The sequence below is a fragment of the Hibiscus syriacus genome, unplaced genomic scaffold (assembly GCF_006381635.1).
Source record: "Hibiscus syriacus cultivar Baekdansim isolate YM2019G1 unplaced genomic scaffold, ASM638163v2 tig00113725_pilon, whole genome shotgun sequence".
Classification (NCBI taxonomy): Eukaryota; Viridiplantae; Streptophyta; class Magnoliopsida; order Malvales; family Malvaceae; genus Hibiscus; species Hibiscus syriacus.
Genome location: NW_024063471.1, coordinates 6139582 through 6158354, shown reverse-complemented (window position 1 = coordinate 6158354; position 18773 = coordinate 6139582).

Below are 18773 nucleotides of genomic sequence, written 5' to 3'. Positions count from 1 at the left end.
ATTCACTAAATTAGAGGGACTATATTAAATTCTATCTAAAAGTGGAGGCTCTATTTTATCTTATTTAATTATGTAAATGTTAAAGTTCTAATTAAGCTTGGTCGCTAAATAGTCGAAGGATTTAAAAAAAACTACAACGATGAGACCTAAGTATAAAATCCTAAAACTTAAGGATCTAAACCTATAAATATTAAAGTATTAATCTACAAATTTAATCCCTAATAATTATTAAAAGCAAGGAACTAAATTAAAATAATTAAAACAACAAATAATAAAAATGGTAAAAACAATCAAAAAAATAAAAATATAAATAAGTACAAGGACCTAATTGCAATAAAATCTAATTACGTTGACTAAAATGCAAGAAAATAAAAGATAGTAACTAAATAAGAAATAAACAGTGATCAAAATGCAATAATTAAAATAACAGTAGCTAAATCAAAAACTAACAGGGACTAAATTAAACTAAAGCAAAACAGAGTAATAAAATTGTAATAAATTCAAAATGAAAGGTCCAGTGACCAAAATGTAAAAACATGGTAAACATTTGGGGGACTAAAATAGTGAATAAACCAAAAATATAAAGCATGCATAGCAGAAATGTAAAATACCAATTTTGGTCTCTACAGGTGACCAGAATGCAAAACGCGCGCACATTTAAGGGATTTAAACTGTAATTTACCCCTAAAGTCCTTTTATAAATACCAAACATTTTTTTAAATTTCATTTTTCATTTTGTTTTTTAAAAAAACTAGAGAGAGGGTCTCCCCTCTCTCTAGAATCCGGCCAGTCACCGGTCGCCTACCTCTCGTCGTCTGTCGTCCCGCTTGCCGTCGGTCGCCGCGCCGTCTCCGGTGGTCGCTTTCCACCAAAATTTATGGGCTTGTTCGTCTCGTCGCGGTGGTCACGGATCTGGGCTCCGTTTCATCAAGAGACGCTCCGATCGTCATAAAATGGCCAAAGACCGCTCGCCTTTCCCGGGCTTCGATCTCTTCCTTCCGCCGTTAGATAGAGCTCAAATTTCAGTATGCTGCTCCCCTTCTCGAGACGCTCCTCCTCACCATTCGAATCGGTGAATCGACCCTCCAAATGCCGGCGAGGCTCCGGCCGAACGGTAAAATGTCATTTTCCATCTTTTTTTTGTTTTTTTCGAAAATGAAGGATAGAAAACAAACAATATATATAATCGAGCTAAAAAAAAGTAAGATCCTGGAATTGCCTATGTTGTTATTTCTATGAAAGAAAGTTACAATAGTCTTTTTTGGAACCCGAGAGAGACTTTTACATTGTTTGCTTTGGGGTTTTATAGCCATTACAGAGAAAATATAAAATGATTCTTATTTGATGTCTTGTTTGCTATCTTTGTAGAAGCGTGGAGGGGCTTGGCATGCACGGGAGGACTCCACAGAGATTGGTGCAGAGGGAGGTAGTGACTGATAGGTGTGTTGGACGGTTAGTGAGACCTGGGTTGGGTTTTGGTTGGGTCGGGTGTTCGGGTTAAGCTCCTATTGGATTGGTTCAGCTGAGCTTGGGTTAGTTTTAGGGTTCATGGTGGGCTTCTTAATATTGGGCTGTTGGATTACTGGTTGGGCATCGGGTTATATATTGGGTCTGCAAATATGCAAAATGTAAATAATTAGTGATAATAATAATAATAATAATAATAATAATAATAATAATAATAATAATATAATAGTAAGTAATAATAATAATAATAATAATAATAATAATTTAGACCTAGAAAAAATGGGTGTTCACATCCGTCGAGTGGGTTCATTGGATGGAAAAGTTGTTGAGCTTTCGCGATCATAGTTGAAATTAAATTTTTGAGTGCAGTGGGAATCATGTTGACAAAAGCTACTCCACTTATTGCGTTGATCATCTTCATCTCCATAGGAAGTAGTCTTTCATAAAGGTAATGGATGAGGGTATATTCGGTTAAACCGTGTTGTGTACAACTAGTGCACAATTTCTTGAAACACTCAAGCAGTCATTTAACGACTCTCAATCTTTCTATCAAATCCCTAAGATGTTTCTCCTTAATTCCCTTTCCTTCACCGCAGGGAAGAACCTGTTAAGAAATAATCGAGACATATCAACCTATGTTTCAATTGATCCTGGCGATAAGTAAAATAACCAATCCTTAGCCAATTTGGCCAAGGAAAAAAGGAATGCGCAAAGTTTAATATGATCATCATATACTCCTTGTGGTTTCATGCTTAAGAAAACCATGTGAAACTCCTTAATATGCTTGTGTGGGTTTTCGGTTTGAAGTCCATGAGATGTCAATAGAAGATGAATCAATCCAATATTAAACTCAAATGGTGTTTCTCCATGTGGAAATGTAATATAGAGTGATCGTTGTTCGTTGGGTGCCGTAGCTATCTCTCATATTATCGGATTGGCTATCTGAACTGATTCTTCACCATCGTACTTGAAGAGTGCTTCAATATATAAGATCTCTCCTGAATATGGATTGGGTTTTGGTTGTTGTTATTTTCTTATTCTCTGAAGTGTTTCTTCACGTAATCTTCAGGCAAGTGCTTTGATATCGGGTTCATAGTTTGTTAAATTTCCTAGAAGCAACCTGGTTATAGATAAAAAAAAATGGTATTAATAACTTTGCCGAAGTCCCTGACAACGACGCTAATTTGACAAGTATCCTAATTTCAAAATAAAATATTCCTAATTCTCAAAATGAATAAATAATAAAGCAGTAAAGAGAAGAAGAGTCAATCCACATGGATTTTGGTGCTTCTAATTTTGAATTGTCTTGATCTGGATTTAACGAAAAATAAAAGGAAAATAATGGTTTCAAAATAAAAGGAAAAGTGAAGAGTGAATATCTAAAAATGGTGAAAGAAAAATAAAAGTAAAATTTGAAAAGTAATCAATAAAATGAAAATATCCTGAAGCTTTGCTTTGCCTCAATTCTAATTTATCATCAAAAGAGATTTTACTTCAGGAAACATGCCGGTTATAGTCTATAAGGCCCAACCCATGTAACTTACTTTTATCTCTAGTAAATCGATATTCCCAAGTCTATCTATGAAATTTAGTCCTTACTGGACTGACCACGACTATCATTGTTATCACCAATATAACTTTAAGTGCAAGGAAAGCCCAACTCGGGTTATGGCATCTCAATTTAACTTTGTGGACAGTCGTTAAGTTTTTTTAGTAGGAAGTCTAATTATGATCAATCGATTCTTCCTCTCAACAGTAAATCAGAACAACATTCAAGCCAACATGTAATTTTTGAAATGAAATTGTAAAATTTTTTAAAGGAAAAGTTGATTGTGAATCCAAGTTTTCAGATAATAAAGAATGTTATCCGAAGATGTTATATGCTTTTAAACTCTCATAATCAGAATTGAGTCATCGCTAAGCCTTTGGCTAAATGAAAATCTAGCTAAGCATGATTGAAATCATACTTAGCATTTTTTGGAAAGCAAAAACTCAAAGTAAAAATTAAAATTGAAAGAAAATAAAACAAAACTCAATAATTTTATAAAAAAGAAAAAGAAAAGTACATTTTCATGTTCACCCAAAGGGTATTTATAATCTTGAAATATCCTAAAGACATAATAAATATTTAAAATAAAAATATCCTAAAAATATTTCAAAAGATAAATCCCAAAGCATTTTCAAACTCAAACTTAAATTCCTAAGATAATTTTTCAGAAGATGCTGACTAGACCTTATAGAAACTACTGCTGATTGGATCGTCAGTTTCTACCACGTCGTGTCCCAAGTCGAGCCCATGTCTCCTACGATTATAGAAATAAAAAAATACAGGCTTTTCCCTCTTTACTTCCGGCTTTGAAAAATAATTTCATGCATAAAATTAAGGAAAAGAGAATCAAATCAGTAGTATAAAATCAAAACCGAGAAATAATTGTTATCAAAATATATAAATACAAATTTAAACACACATCATATAAAAATAATACAAAATATGAAGAAAATGTAAATTACCAGCAATATCAAAGTAAATAAAGAAAACAAAGATAAAAAAGAAAGAGGGTGAAAACCCAATCAATACCTACATCCCTTTAGAAATAAACAAAGACTACTTTTTTCCACTTTCCACCTTTTCTATCAAATTTTCTTTTGTAGTAAACAAATAACCTTCGGTAAATTTATAAAAATTAATATTTTCTATTGAAAATATGCAAAAGTGCACCCAAAGTCCCTGAACATTAAAAAAACTAATATGGCCCTCATCATATTTGTTGAATCAATGTGACCCTCCAACTCAAAAAAAGAACCCAATGTGACTCTTTGACCAAAGTGTTTCGTCATTGACTAATAGTTCAGTTAATTCTTGATGTTATAAATTGGGTAAATTACACAATTCATCACTCAACTATTTTATTCTCTTCTATTTTGGTCACTAAACTCTAAAAGTTTTCAATTTTGACAAGTCTAGTGACTTTTAGGGACTAAAGTTATAGTTAACCCATTTTATTTTAAGGGTAAACTACAAAAATGGTCACTTTTGTTTAAGGGATAAATTACTAATCATGTGTATTTTTGTAAGCCCAAAATAGTTCAGGGATAAAATATCAATGTACCCATTTTTTCCATATGTTTTCTTCCTCATATATATGTTATTCGCCGCTTCCCCTTCTTCATCTCTAAACTATATTGGTGATCTTCCAACTGTGGGAAATGGGGCCTCAAAGATGAATTTGGAGGTTTATATGACGATAAATTAATTATAACTATGATAATTTTTTGATCTGCGACGCATCAAATACGAAATCGCGACATAAAACTTAAACAGTTAATTGGTGTTAGAAAAAATGATATTTTTGGAGCTTTGAATGAGAAATTGATCCAAACATTGTTGAGGAAAACGTGGAACCAATTCTTGGTTCGTTCATATGCAGATGTGCACAATGTTAGTAATGTTAAAGTTCAAACTGGTCGGGCTCTTTGTGGGCTTACAAATATTTTAACCCAAATGTGGGATTTTCCCCTCAAATAGAGCATATATTTTTCAAAATTTGTTTGGAATTAAAAGGATGAATATTAAAAGGTTCATTTAATCAAAACAATAATTTTGAAAATTGATTAATTGCTTGATTCTCATTAGTGCTTCATTAGGTAAAAAATTTCTAATTGTTCACAACGTGAAATTCCTATAAATACTGTGTTAGCCAACTAGGCTAAACACAATTCAAACAACTCAAAAACTATTCAAAAAGTTTTTGTTTTTCTCTAATTTTTTGTGTGATAGATGAAGACAAGGAATTGTTTGTGATCTCGGTAGTTGTGCTACTGTGCGCTGATCATCTCGTTGTTGTATCCTGGGAGACAGACAACCAAAGATCTCAAGCACCATGGAGTGGTAAAAATATGTCTTAAGGAAACTGCATAGTTGCAGGCCTCAACTTGTTTCTAGTTGGTTGTTTCTTTCTCAATCATATTTTTCCTTTTGTTTTATCATCTCAGATTGTTATATTTCTAACATTATTAAGATAGATTATATCTTTTACCTTTCTAAAAAAATTAATTTGAGACGATTCAGAAATATTTGAAAAAATTAGATAAGCAAATAAATTCATTTTCAGGATTTATCCTGTCGTTTTAACGGGTATGCTTAATTTAAAAGTGGACAAATCTATTTATAGAAATTGTTGTTAAAGTAACATTGGTTACTAAGTTTGAAACATTTTTTTTATTCGATAATAAAAATTAAAAATAAGCGAGATTGATTTGAATATGCGCAATGGTATATGAGCTTTTTGCAAATTGTTTTGCCAGCTCACGTATGAACCAACTTGTGTGTATACAAATACATGGTGATTAGCGCATGATAATTTGACTTCTTGAAAAATAAAAAAATAAATGTGATTATTTGTTTATGAAAAAAAAGAAACCTCATATGTGGTTATTGTCTGTAAACGTATAACAATTAAAGAATTAATGTGATTCTTTATATATTATGGTATTATTGGGGAATATCATTATGGTAAGATTTTTTCCATAAAAGTGCACATAAGCATTAATAAGTTCTCTATAAATTGGGAGTTGAAAACCAGCTTAATAAAAATATTAAGATGGTAAGAGATGATTATGGTGGTGAACAAATTATTCATGAAGTGGTACAATCTATTTTCCTAAATAAAATAGAGCAGCAAAGCGAAATAAATAATTCGTAAAAAGAAAATGATGAACACAATGCTAAGAAGTTATGGTTTATTGCAGAACATGTGGGGGAAACTATTTTTCAGCTAATTACCTTTGAAATAAGATTCTCCAGAAAAACTTGACAATACACCATATGAGTTATGGAAATGTAAAAAAACTTTCTACAATTACTTAAAAATGTGAGGGGTGTGGTAAAAGATAATGATCTCATTGTCGAAGGGAATGGAGTCCCAAATCACTGGATTATATTGACTATATAGATTATATGAAGACATATCAACATATTGTGTAAGAATCAAAAAGCTACAAGATTCACAAGATCACGATCATGAAATCAAAGAATATACCATTCTTTGAAAATATATTCCCTTATAAAACAAAGGAAAGAATAGGGTAGTAGGTTGCCCCCAACGCCAGGTTGAGAGCAGCTTCCGTGTAAGGCCTCCTGCAGTCATTAAAATTAAAAATAAAGATAAAATACAATGCATGTATAAATAAATAAATATATAGTTAAAACAGTCTTCATATGCAGTCTACATATGCTCGTCTGTAATGGGAAGTAATCCCGACAAATAAATCCCTGCGTAAAAAGGCTCTGCATATAGACAGAAAACGTAAGACTCAACTAAAATTAAAAAGAGGAAACATGAAGAGAAGGTTACACAGAAGTCAACGATAGCAAACAACAAGAAGGAATAAAGTCAAATGGGTTAAAACCTAAACTAAGGCAACACTTCTCTGCTACCCTAGTTCTAAGCCTTCAAAAATTCCAATGACAAAAATGTATAAAAAGTAGAAGTCATGGAAATTTCTACAAAGGCATTAAAAGAAGACAGAGATGATATACCCTATGGATGTGACCATTCTACTCGGCTTCCCTGGTCTTAAGTCTCCATACTTTCCTATAAGAGGTCAAGTCCTCAATAATGGCTAAATCCTTCAAATCAGATCTCAAGCTGTCTTCCCACTTCCGCCTTGGTCGTCCTATCCTTCAGGCACCGTTGACTGTAATCGACTCTACCCTCCCGACTGCATCCGACGGTTTTCGCCTAAGGACATGCCCAAACCACCGTAGTATTCCTTCTGTCAATTTTTCAGATACAGGTACCACCCCAAGGACATCCTAATAGCAAATTTTGGTGTCATGTCCAATAGAGTACTACCACATGCCCATCGAAGCATTCTCATTTCTGCGGCCTCCATCCTCCTTGAGTGAACCTTCTTGATTGCCCAACATTCTGATCCATACAGCAGCGCTGGTCTTATTTCCATTCTATAAAATTTTCCCTTAAGTTTGAGAGGCACTTTCTTGTCACACAAAACTCTGGTAACAACCCTCCACTTTAGCCATCCCGCCTTTATACGGTGTGTAACGTCATCATCCATACCCCCATCTTTATGTATCATATACCCTAGGTACTTGAAATAATCCTTTGAGGGGAAAACGTGTCCTTCTATGCATACCTCTATATCTTCATCGTTTTGGTTCCCACTGAAGTTTGAACATAAATATTCTGTCTTTGCAATATTGATCCTTAGAGCTTTTTCTTCCAAAGTTGTCTTCCAAGTAGCCAATCTACTATTTAGCTCAGTTCTTGTTTCAGCAACTAGGACAATGTCGTCAGCGAAAAGCATACACCATGGAACACCGTCTGGTGTCGCATAATAGATGTCGTCCATAATCAAGGCGAATATGTAAGGGCTAAGAGCCGACCCCTGGTGGAGTCTGATTTCCACCGGAATGCCTTGGTGTCTCCAACTATAGTTCTGACATATGTAGTAGATCTACAATACATATCACGAATCGCCCGGATATAAGAAGTTGGGATCCGTCTCGTTTCCAAGGTCTTCCAGATTATATCGCGGGGAATGCTATCATACACATTATCAAGATCAATGAACGTCGTGTGAAGATCTCTATTTTTTCCCTATATTTCTCCATAAGCCGTCGAAGTAGATGAATCACCTCCGTAGTATACCTACCTGGCATAAAGCCAAATTGGTTTTTTGAAACCCTAGTAACCTGTCTCAACCTAGCCTCTATCACCCTTTCCCATAGCTTCATGGTATGGCTGAGTAGTTTAATACCTCTGTAGTTGCCACAACGTTGGGGATCTCCTTTATTCTTATAGATTAGTATCACCGTAGACTCTCTCCACTCCTCTGGCATCTTGGCAGTCTCTAAAATAATATTAAAGATATTGGTCAACCACATAACTCCCTCTTCTCCTAGGGCCAACCACACAGTGATAGGTATTTGATCTGGACCAACAGCTTTGTCCCTCCCTATCTTTCTAAGAGACATTTTAACTTCCTCAAACCCAATCCTAGTTGTAGGGCATTCATTGGTCGTAGTAAGATGGTCGGCTGACCCATCAACGGTACTATCTCCACAGGGAGAGGCACCGTCATTAAATAAGCCAAACAAGTAACTACCAAAAACCCTCTTAATATCATTATCTTTCACTAAAAGAACACCACCTAGATCATTTTTCCTATTCTCCTTAGATTTTGCTAGCCTGAAGATGTCGTTTTCTTGTACATTTCCTTGTATTCCTTATCCTTTGCTTTAGCCACCGTTTTCTTGGCTTCCCGCTTCGCCTCCTTGTATCTTTGTTTAGCTCTCGATCGTCTTTTGTCATTATTGCATTGTAGACACTCCTTGAAGCAAGTTTCCTTTGTTTTCACCTTAGTTTAGACTTTGTCGTTCCACCACCATGATTCTTTATGCTCCTTTACCTTCCCTGTCGATAACTCAAGGGTTGTTTTTACCCACCACTCTGATGGAATGTGTCATATTTTTCCATAACATATCTGAATTATTTGAGTTTGTAGTTCCAAAACATGTATTAGACGTAACCTTACTCCTAAAGTCATCAGCTGTCACTCTATGTAAGTTCTTCCAAAGAATCCTAGGTTTATTAAGTTTATCACTCTTATGAGTACTCCGCCTGTGGCGTACGCAGAATACCAAAACCAATAATCTGTGTTGTGATGCACATGCCTCTTCAGGGAACACCTTTCAGTCAATACAAGCCCATCGATCCCTATTTTAAACCAGGATGTAGTCGATTTGGGTACAATGTCCCCCGCTAAGGAACGTAATCAAGTTCACATCTCTCTTGTTATAGAAGGAGTTAGTGACCACCATATCGTGTGCAGTAGCAAATTCAAGCAACGTACGCCCCTCCTCGTTTCTACTACCAAAACCGAAACCCCCATGAAAACCGTCATACCCGTCGGTTGCACTACCTATATGGCCATTAAAGTCTCCCCTATGAAAACTCTTTTGTCCTTCGGAATGCTCCTAAGTACATCATTTAACTGATCTCAGAAGTAACATTTCTCCCCCTCCTCTAGGCCAACGTGTGGGGCATACACTGAAAGGACATTCACCACTTCCTCTTCTATAATAACCTTAATCATCATGATCTTATCCTGGTATGTACAAACTTCAACTACATTTTTCTTGAGCCTATTGGATACTAAGATACCCACCCCATTTCTAGCATTATATACGCCTAAATACCACAACTTGTACCCATTATAATCTCTGGCGCAAGCCCCTTTCCACCTAGTTTCTTGAATACAAGCAAAATTTATTTTCCTATTACTAAGTACGCCAGTCAGCTCCAGCAGCCTAGCATTTAATGTGCCTACATTCAACGAACAAAATCTAAGTCTAAATGTTCAACAAAAGGTTGAAAAAAAAGATGTTGTCATTATGAAAAACCTCTTAAAAGTAATAATGAAAGAGCTATGATATCTCATATACTTAAGAGTGAGAATTGTATTATCCCAAGATCATGCCACCTTAGAAGGATACTCCAACACCAATTGAATATCTGATGTTGAAGATATCAAAGGCACAAGCAAATATGTTTCACAATGGGAAGAGGATTCATGTCATAGAAATCCTAAAAAAATGGATATAACTAAATTCATAATAGAATATGAGTTTGTAAACCTAGACAAGTCTAGAGAATAAGTTAAATGACTTTTGAATTTCTTGAAAAATATTCATGAATGGTCAAAGTTTGTGCCCACAATATTCATTGGTAGAGCACAAAACTTTATGTATAATGGTAAGTTGAAATATATACATTACTAACACAATGCCATTAGACAACTGATCTCAAATAGAGTTATCATTGTTAATTTTGTAAAATAAAATAATAACATCATGGATTCACTAACATAATGGTTAATATTGAGATCAAGTTGAGAAAACATCGAAAGGAATGAGACTAAAGCCTATGAAATTAAAAGCTTTATGTGAAGGAAAACCCTACCTTTTTTACTGGAGATCTCAAGATCTAGGTTCAAAGGGATAACATAATTGCATAAACCGTGTGTGGTCACTATAGTGGTTTATTAACCAAATTCCATTCTTATGATGTAAAAATGAACAAATTGGTATAGGCTAAGCAAAACTTTTAATGACCATTGTGTGCTTTGATGAGCCGAGCAACATAAGTTACTTATATGAGAGTGAAGTGCAACCGCTTTAAGGATACTTTTAGGCATAGAGCTTTCTGTAACACCCACAGACCGATGCGGGTGACCCGATTCGATCCAAGTGTCATATAGGGCCACAAGAGTGACCCACAGTAAAAATCTTGGAAAAATTTAAAATTTCTTTTAAAACGCATAAAATCATAAAATATAATTTATAATTAAAATACAAGTTCAGAAAAACCATTCATACTTAGTATAAAAATCAAATGTGACCTACATACCCACCAATTACACTTGTTCCAGACTCTTCATCCCAAGCCAAAAGGAACTCCCATTACAGATGTCGATAGTTGCACCAGATCAATTCTTTTAACTTGAAATGGAGAGTAAAAGAGTGAGCTTTAGGATGCTCAGTAATACAAAACTACCAAGTGATGCTGAAGGACATGCAGATAAATAGGAAAGCATAAAATTTTCATTATTGACTTCGACGTCTACATGTTTTCGTGAGGAGCTGAAGTTTCACTGATATTTATTCAAGTAAAAAGATAGAAAGATTCTAGTTCAGAGAAAATAATCAGAGAACGAAGTTTAGGAGATCGAAATAGGATGTCTAATGTGTTTCAATAAAATAGAGTAACGTACAGATCCTTTAAAAATGTTAGTGATTTAAAACATATTTTGAAATCACAGTAATACCCTCCAACCAAACACCTTTATGCAATTTCCCCATAACTGCATCTATAAGGACTTACCCTAAGCACACAACAAAGGAGCCACCCTAATGGAATACCTTGGGGCCTACCCAAGGGTCTCCTTAGGTTTGTAAGTAATTACTAGCTTGATCAGAGTTGAACCTCCATAATCCACGATCCTACCCATATAGTATTCAGTAGAAATTAGATTTAACATTAAATAGTAATATCAGGATCGTGATCTAGTAAAATCTTATAAGAGTGACAATGAAATAAACCACATAACTTCCCTCCAATTGAGAGCAGCTTCCGTGTAAGGCCTCCGGCAGTCATAAAAAATAAAAATAAAAATAAAGATAAAATACAATGCATGTATAAATAAATAAATACATAGTTAAAACAGTCTTCATATGTATTCTACATATGCGCCTCTGTAATGGGAAGTAATCCCGACAAATAAATCCCTGTGTAAAAAGGCTCTGCATATAGACAGAAAACGTAAGACCCAACTAAAATTAAAAAGAGGAAACATGAAGAGAAGGTTACACAGAAGTCAACGATAGCAAGCAACAAGAAGGAATAAAGTCAAATGGGTTAAAACCTAAACTAAGGTAACACTTCTCTGCTACCCTAGTTCTAAGCCTTCAAAAATTCCAATGACAAAAACGTATAAAAAGTAGAAGTCATGGAAATTTCTACAAAGGCATTAAAAGAAGACAGAGATGATACACCCTATGGATGTGACCATACTACTCGGCTACCATGGTCTTAATTCTCCATAATTTCATATAAGAGGTCATGTCCTCAATAATGGCTAAATCCTTCAAATCAGATATCAAGCTATCTTCCCACTTTCGCCTTGGTCGTCTTATCCTTCAGGCACCATTGACTGTAATCGACTCTACCCTCCTGACTGCATCCGACGGTTGTTGCCTAAGGACATGCCCAAACCACCGTAGTATTCCTTCCGTCAATTTTTTGGATACAGGGACCACCCCAAGGACATCCTAATAGCAAAGTTTGGTGTTATGTCCCATAGAGTCCTACCACATGCCCATTGAAGCATTCTCATTTCTGCGGCCTCCATCCTCCTTACGTGATCCTTCTTGATTGCCCAACATTCTGATCCATACAGCAGTGTTGGTCTTATTTCCATTCTATAAAATTTTCCCTTAATTTTGAGAGGCACTTTCTTGTGACACAAAACTCTGGTAACAACCCTCCACTTTAGCCATCCCGCCTTTATACGGTGTGTAACGTCATCATCCATACCCCCATCTTTATGTATCATAGACCCTAGGTACTTGAAATAATCCTTTGAGGGGAGAACGTGTTCTTCTATGCATACCTCTACATCTTCATCATTTTGGTTCCCACTGAAGTTTGAAAATAAATACTTTGTCTTTGCAATATTGATCCTTAGACCTTTTTCTTCCAAAGTTGTCTTCCAAGTAGCCAATCTACTATTTAGCTCAGTTCTTGTTTCAGCAACTAGGACAATGTCGTCAGCGAAAAGCATACACCATGGAACACCGTCTGGTGTCGCACAATATATGTCGTCCATAATCAAGGACAATATGTAAGGGCTAAGAGCCGACCCCTGGTGGAGTTCGATTTCCACCGGGAATGCCTTGGTGTCTCCAACTGTAGTTCTGACGTATGTAGTAGATCTACAGTACATATCACGAATCGCCCGGATATAAGCAGTTGGGATTCGTCTCATTTCCAAGGTCTTCTAGATTATATCGCGGGGAAAGCTATCATACACCTTCTCAAGGTCAATGAACGTCATGTGAAGATCTCTATTTTTTTCCCTATATTTCTCCATAAGCCGTCGAATTAGATGAATCACCTCCGTAGTAGACCTTCCTGGCATAAAGCCAAATTGGTTTTCCGAAACCCTAGTAACCTATCTCAACCTAGCCTCTATCACCTTTTCCCATAGCTTCATGGTATGGCTGAGTAGTTTAATACCTCTGTAGTTGCCACAACGTTGTGGATCTCCTTTATTCTTATAGATTGGTATCACCGTAGACTCTCTCCACTCCTCTGGCATCTTGGCAGTCTCTAAAATAATATTAAAGATATTGGTCAACCACATAACTCCCTCTTCTTCTAGGGCCAACCACACAGTGATAGGTATTTGATCTGGACCGACAGCTTTGCCCCTCCCTATCTTTCTAAGAGCCATTTTGACTTCCTCAAACCCAATCCTAGTTGTAGGGCATTCATTGGTCGTAGTAAGGTGGTCGGCTGACCCATCAACGATACTATCTCTACAGGGAGAGGCACCGTCATTAAATAAGCCAAAGAAGTAACTACCCCAAACCCTCTTAATATCATGATCGTTCACTAAAAGAACACCATTATTGTCCTTAATAAACCTAATGCTACCTAGATCCTTTTTCCTATTCTCCTTAGATTTTGCTAGCCTGAAGATGCCGTTTTGTCATTCCTTGGTGTCTAATCTCTTGTACATTTCCTTGTATTCCTTATCCTTTGCTTTAGCCACCATTTTCTTGGCTTCCTGCTTCACCTCCTTGTATCTTTGTTTAGCTCTCGATCTTTTTTCGTCGTTATTGCATTGTAGATACTCCTTGAAGCAAGTTTGCTTTGTTTTCACCTTAGTTTAGACTTTGTCGTTCCACCACCATGATTCTTTATGTTCCTTTACCTTCCCTGTCGATAACTCAAGGGTATTTTTACCCACCTCTCTGATGGAATGTGCCATATTTTTCCATAACATATATGCATTATTTGAGTTTGTAGTTCCAAAACATGTATTAGACATAAACTTACTCCTAAAGTCATCAGCTGTCACTCCATGTAAGTTCTTCCAAAGAATCCTAGGTTTACCAAGTTTATCCCTCTTATGAGTACTCCGCCCATGGCGTACGCGGAACACCAAAACCAATAATCTGTGTTGTGATGCACATGCCTCTTCAGGGAACACCTTACAGTCAATACAAGCCCATCGATCCTGATTTTAAACCAGGATGTAGTCGATTTGGGTACAATGTCCCCCGCTAGGGAACGTAATCAAGTTCACATCTCTCTTGTTATAGAATGAGTTAGTGACCACCATATCGTGTGCAGTAGCAAATTCAAGCAACGTACGCCCCTCCCCGTTTCTACTACCAAAACTGAAACCCCAATGAAAATCGTCATACCTGTCGGTTGCACTACCTATATGGCCATTGAAGTCTCCCCTATGAAAACTCTTTGGTCCTCCGGAATGCTCCTAAGTACATCATCTAACTGATCCCAGAAGTAACATTTCTCCCCCTCCTCTAGGCCAACGTGTGGGGCATACACTGAAAGGACATTCACCACTTCCTCTTCTATAATAACCTTAATCATCATGATCCTATCCTGGTATGTACAAACTTCAACTACATTTTTCTTGAGCCTAGAGGATACCAAGATACCCACCCCATTTCTTGCATTATATACGCCTGAATACCACAACTTGTACCCATTATACTATCTGGCGCGAGCCCCTTTCCACCTAGTCTCCTGAATACAAGCAAAATCTATTTTCCTATTACTAAGTACGCCAGTCAGCTCCAGCAGCCTAGCATTTAATGTTCCTACATTCAACAAACAAAATCTAAGTCTAAATGTTCAACAAAAGGTTGAAAAAAGATGTTGTCATTATGAAAAACCTCTTAAAAGTAATAATGAGAGATCTATGATATCTCATATACTTAAGAGTACGAATTGTATCCCAAGATCATGCTACCTTAGAAGGATACTCCAACCCAATTGAATATAGGATGTGAAGATATCAAAGGCACAAGCAATATGTTTCACAATGGGAAGAGGATTCATGTCATAGAAATCCTAAAAAATGGATATAACTAAATTTATAATAGAATATGAGTTTGTAAACCTAGACAAGTCTAGAGAATAAGTTAAATGACTTTTGAATTTCTTGAAAATATTCTTGAATGGTCAAAGTTTGTGCCCACAATATTCATTTGGTAGAGCACAAAACTTTATGTATAATGGTAAGTTGAAATATATACATTACTAACACAATGCCATTATACAACTGATCTCAAATAGAGTTATCATTGTTGATTTTGTAAAATCAAATAATAACATCATGGATTCACTAACATAATGGTTAATATTGAGATCAAGTTGAGAAAACATCGAAAGGAATGAGACTAAAGCCCATGAAATTAAAAGCTTTATGTGAAGGAAAACCCTACCTTTTTTAATGGAGATCTCAAGATCTAGGTTCAAAGGGATAACATAATTGCATAAACCGTGTGTGGTCACTATAGTAGTTTATTATCCAAAGTCCATTCTTATTATGTAAAAATGATCAAATTGGTATAGGCTAAGTAAAACTTTTAATGACCATTGTGTGCTTTGATGAGCCGAGCAACATAAGTTACTTATATGAGAGTGAAGTGCAACCGCTTTAAGGATACTTTTAGGCATAGAGCTTTCTGTAACACCCACAGACCGATGTGGGTGACCCGATTCGATCCGAGTGTCATATAGGGCCACAAGAGTGACCCACGGTAAAAATCTTGGAAAAATTTAAAATTTCTTTTAAAATGCATAAAATCATAAAATAATTTATAATTAAAATACAAGTTCAGAAAAACCATTCATACTTAGTATAAAAATCAAATGTGACCTACATACCCACTAATTACACTTGTACCATACTCTTCATCCCAAGCCAAAAGGAACTCCCATTACAGATGTTGATAGTTGCACCAGATCAATTCTTTTAACTTGAAATGGAGAGTACAAGTGTGAGCTTTAGGATGCTCAGTAATACAAAACTACCAAGTGATGCTGAAGGACATTCAGATAAATAGGAAAGCATAAATTTTTCATTATTGACTCCGACGTCTACATGTTTTCGTGAGGAACTGAAGTTTCACTAATATTTATTCAAGTAAAAAGATAAAAAGATTCTAGTTCAGAGAAAATAATCAGAGAACGAAGTTTAGGAGATCGAAATAGGATGTCTAATGTGTTTCAATAAAATAGAGTAACGTACAGATCCTTTAAGAATGTTAGTGATTTAAAACATATTTTGAAATCACAGTAATACCCTCCAACCAAACACCTTTATGCAATTTCCCCATAACTGCATATATAAGGACTTACCCTAAGCACACAAAAAACGAGCCACCCTAATGGAATACCTTGGTGCCTACCGAAGGGTCTCCTTAGGTTCGTAAGGAATTACCAGCTTGATCAGAGTTGAACCTCCATAATCCAGGATCCTACCCATATAGTATTCAGTAGAAATTAGATTTAACATTAAATAGTAATATCAGGATCGTGATCTAGTAAAATCTTGTAAGTGTGACAATGAAATAAACCACATAACTACCCTCCACTCGTACACCATATGTAGTCCCATGATTTACCCAAGCGAGTGCCTTTGAGACTTAAAGCCTACCCAAGGTCACCTTAGGTCCGTAAGGAATTACCAGTTTAATCAGTGCTGAACCTCCATACTCCATCCTACCCAGATAATAACCCCAGTAATCAGTTCATACAATAAACAATAGATTCCATGATCCATAATTCATGAACAGTTATATTTTTAAGTGAAAATAGGTAACCAGAGAACACATACCATGTAGCCATAGTTTATAAACCAGTAAATCATAAATTTCGGTGAAATGCATTTTGAAACATATAAAACAATCATGTAGTACATAGGGAACACACTAGAGGATCCAATTATTTTCCGGAGGTACTTAGCAATTATCTAGTGGGGGAACACGAAATTTCTACAAATTGATTAAATTTCAGAAATGAGATCCCTATAAAAAAGGGGTTTGATAGTTGATGAATTCATCAGTAATTCAGGAACTAATTATCAATATCATATAGTTTCAGATATTTTTCGGAGGTAATTAATCGTTATTAAGATGAAAAAACATATAAATTCTGTAGATTATGTGGAATTCAGAATTGAGGTCCCTATAAATAGCGTTCGTTCATTAAAATATCTAATCAACCTTCTGAAATTGATGTTTCGAAAATTCATTTAAGATTTGAGTGTATTAAAAAAAGTACTCAGGAACCTTTATATTAGAATTTTTGAAAACCTAGAGATAACATGATTGTTTCCATTATTCATGAAATTAGGGGTATTTCAAACATTTTAATTTCTAATGACTTCTTAGTAACTTAATTCAATAAGGGTAAAACAATAGTTTGCATTATTCTGAATTTATATCGCATTATCATTACTTTGAGTCAAATCATACTAATTGATCTCCACCTTGTAGAACTTATCAATAAATCAGACTAATATACTTCATGAATAATCACTTTTTAATATTGGTTACACTGGTTGAACTGGTAACTTCCAGAATCACCTCTAAACGAAACTAGAGGAGACGATTAGGAATTCAATGGTATTATATTTTTTTGTGATGTATTAGTATCAATAATACCCAGTAGAGTTGAGTTATGCTCTATAACCTTTAGGGATGATACAACATAAGTTTATTGGTGTTTATAGAATTTATCCAAAGACACTCACTTATTCCAACTCATTAGGATATTTAGGTCACTTCAACACTCGATGTTACTTCAATCATCTTAAAGTTTAAGGTATTTTAATCCTTTTGGGGTTCAAGGGTATTTCAATCATTTGAATATTGGAGGTTATTTTAGTTATTTCATAGTTGATGACATTTCGGTAATTCCTTTCGATCCAAAAATATTCACTTTTTCTGATAATTGGTCAAGTATGTCATTTCTGGGTTATTTTTCACCTTCAGGGGAAATCTTGGTCTTTTTACAATAAAAGGGTATTTTGGTAAAACTACAATTCAAGGGTATTCCAATCCTTTCCTTCTGTCTATTCTTTCCATTTAATTCAATTTTTTCTAATACTTCAAACATGAATAGTACTTCTAATGTTTTAGTCTTTTGGTCTTGCTGATAAATCAACAATTATAGGTCTTGTATATTCTCAAATGTTAGGATTCGATTATCAGCGAATTTCTGAATAGATCATAAATTTAACAGGTGAATCAATAGTTTGTCGGATTAATTATGAATTCACATGGTACTTTTACTATCAGGGTCAGTTCAGACCTTTTTTACCTCATAGGGGTAATCTCATAATTTCTTAATCAAGTATTCTCGACTTTTAACCTTTAAAGAAATTAATCACAATTTTGGATCATGAGGTCAATTTATTTACAAACTAATCCTTGAACTTAGAATTATTCCGATCAGTCTACCAATTTCTTTTGTGAGCCGTCTAAATCTTATATAGTGTACTGCATTTATTTCATATTCATTTTGAGTCAAATGATAACTTAATACACCTAATTAACCAATCATTTTCATTCGTGCATTTACCAATTATGAATGAGTTCTGAAAAACATACAAAAGGTAATAGAGTATTATTTCGATTTATGAGCCATACCGGTTAAACAATTAAACTCCATTTGATCACC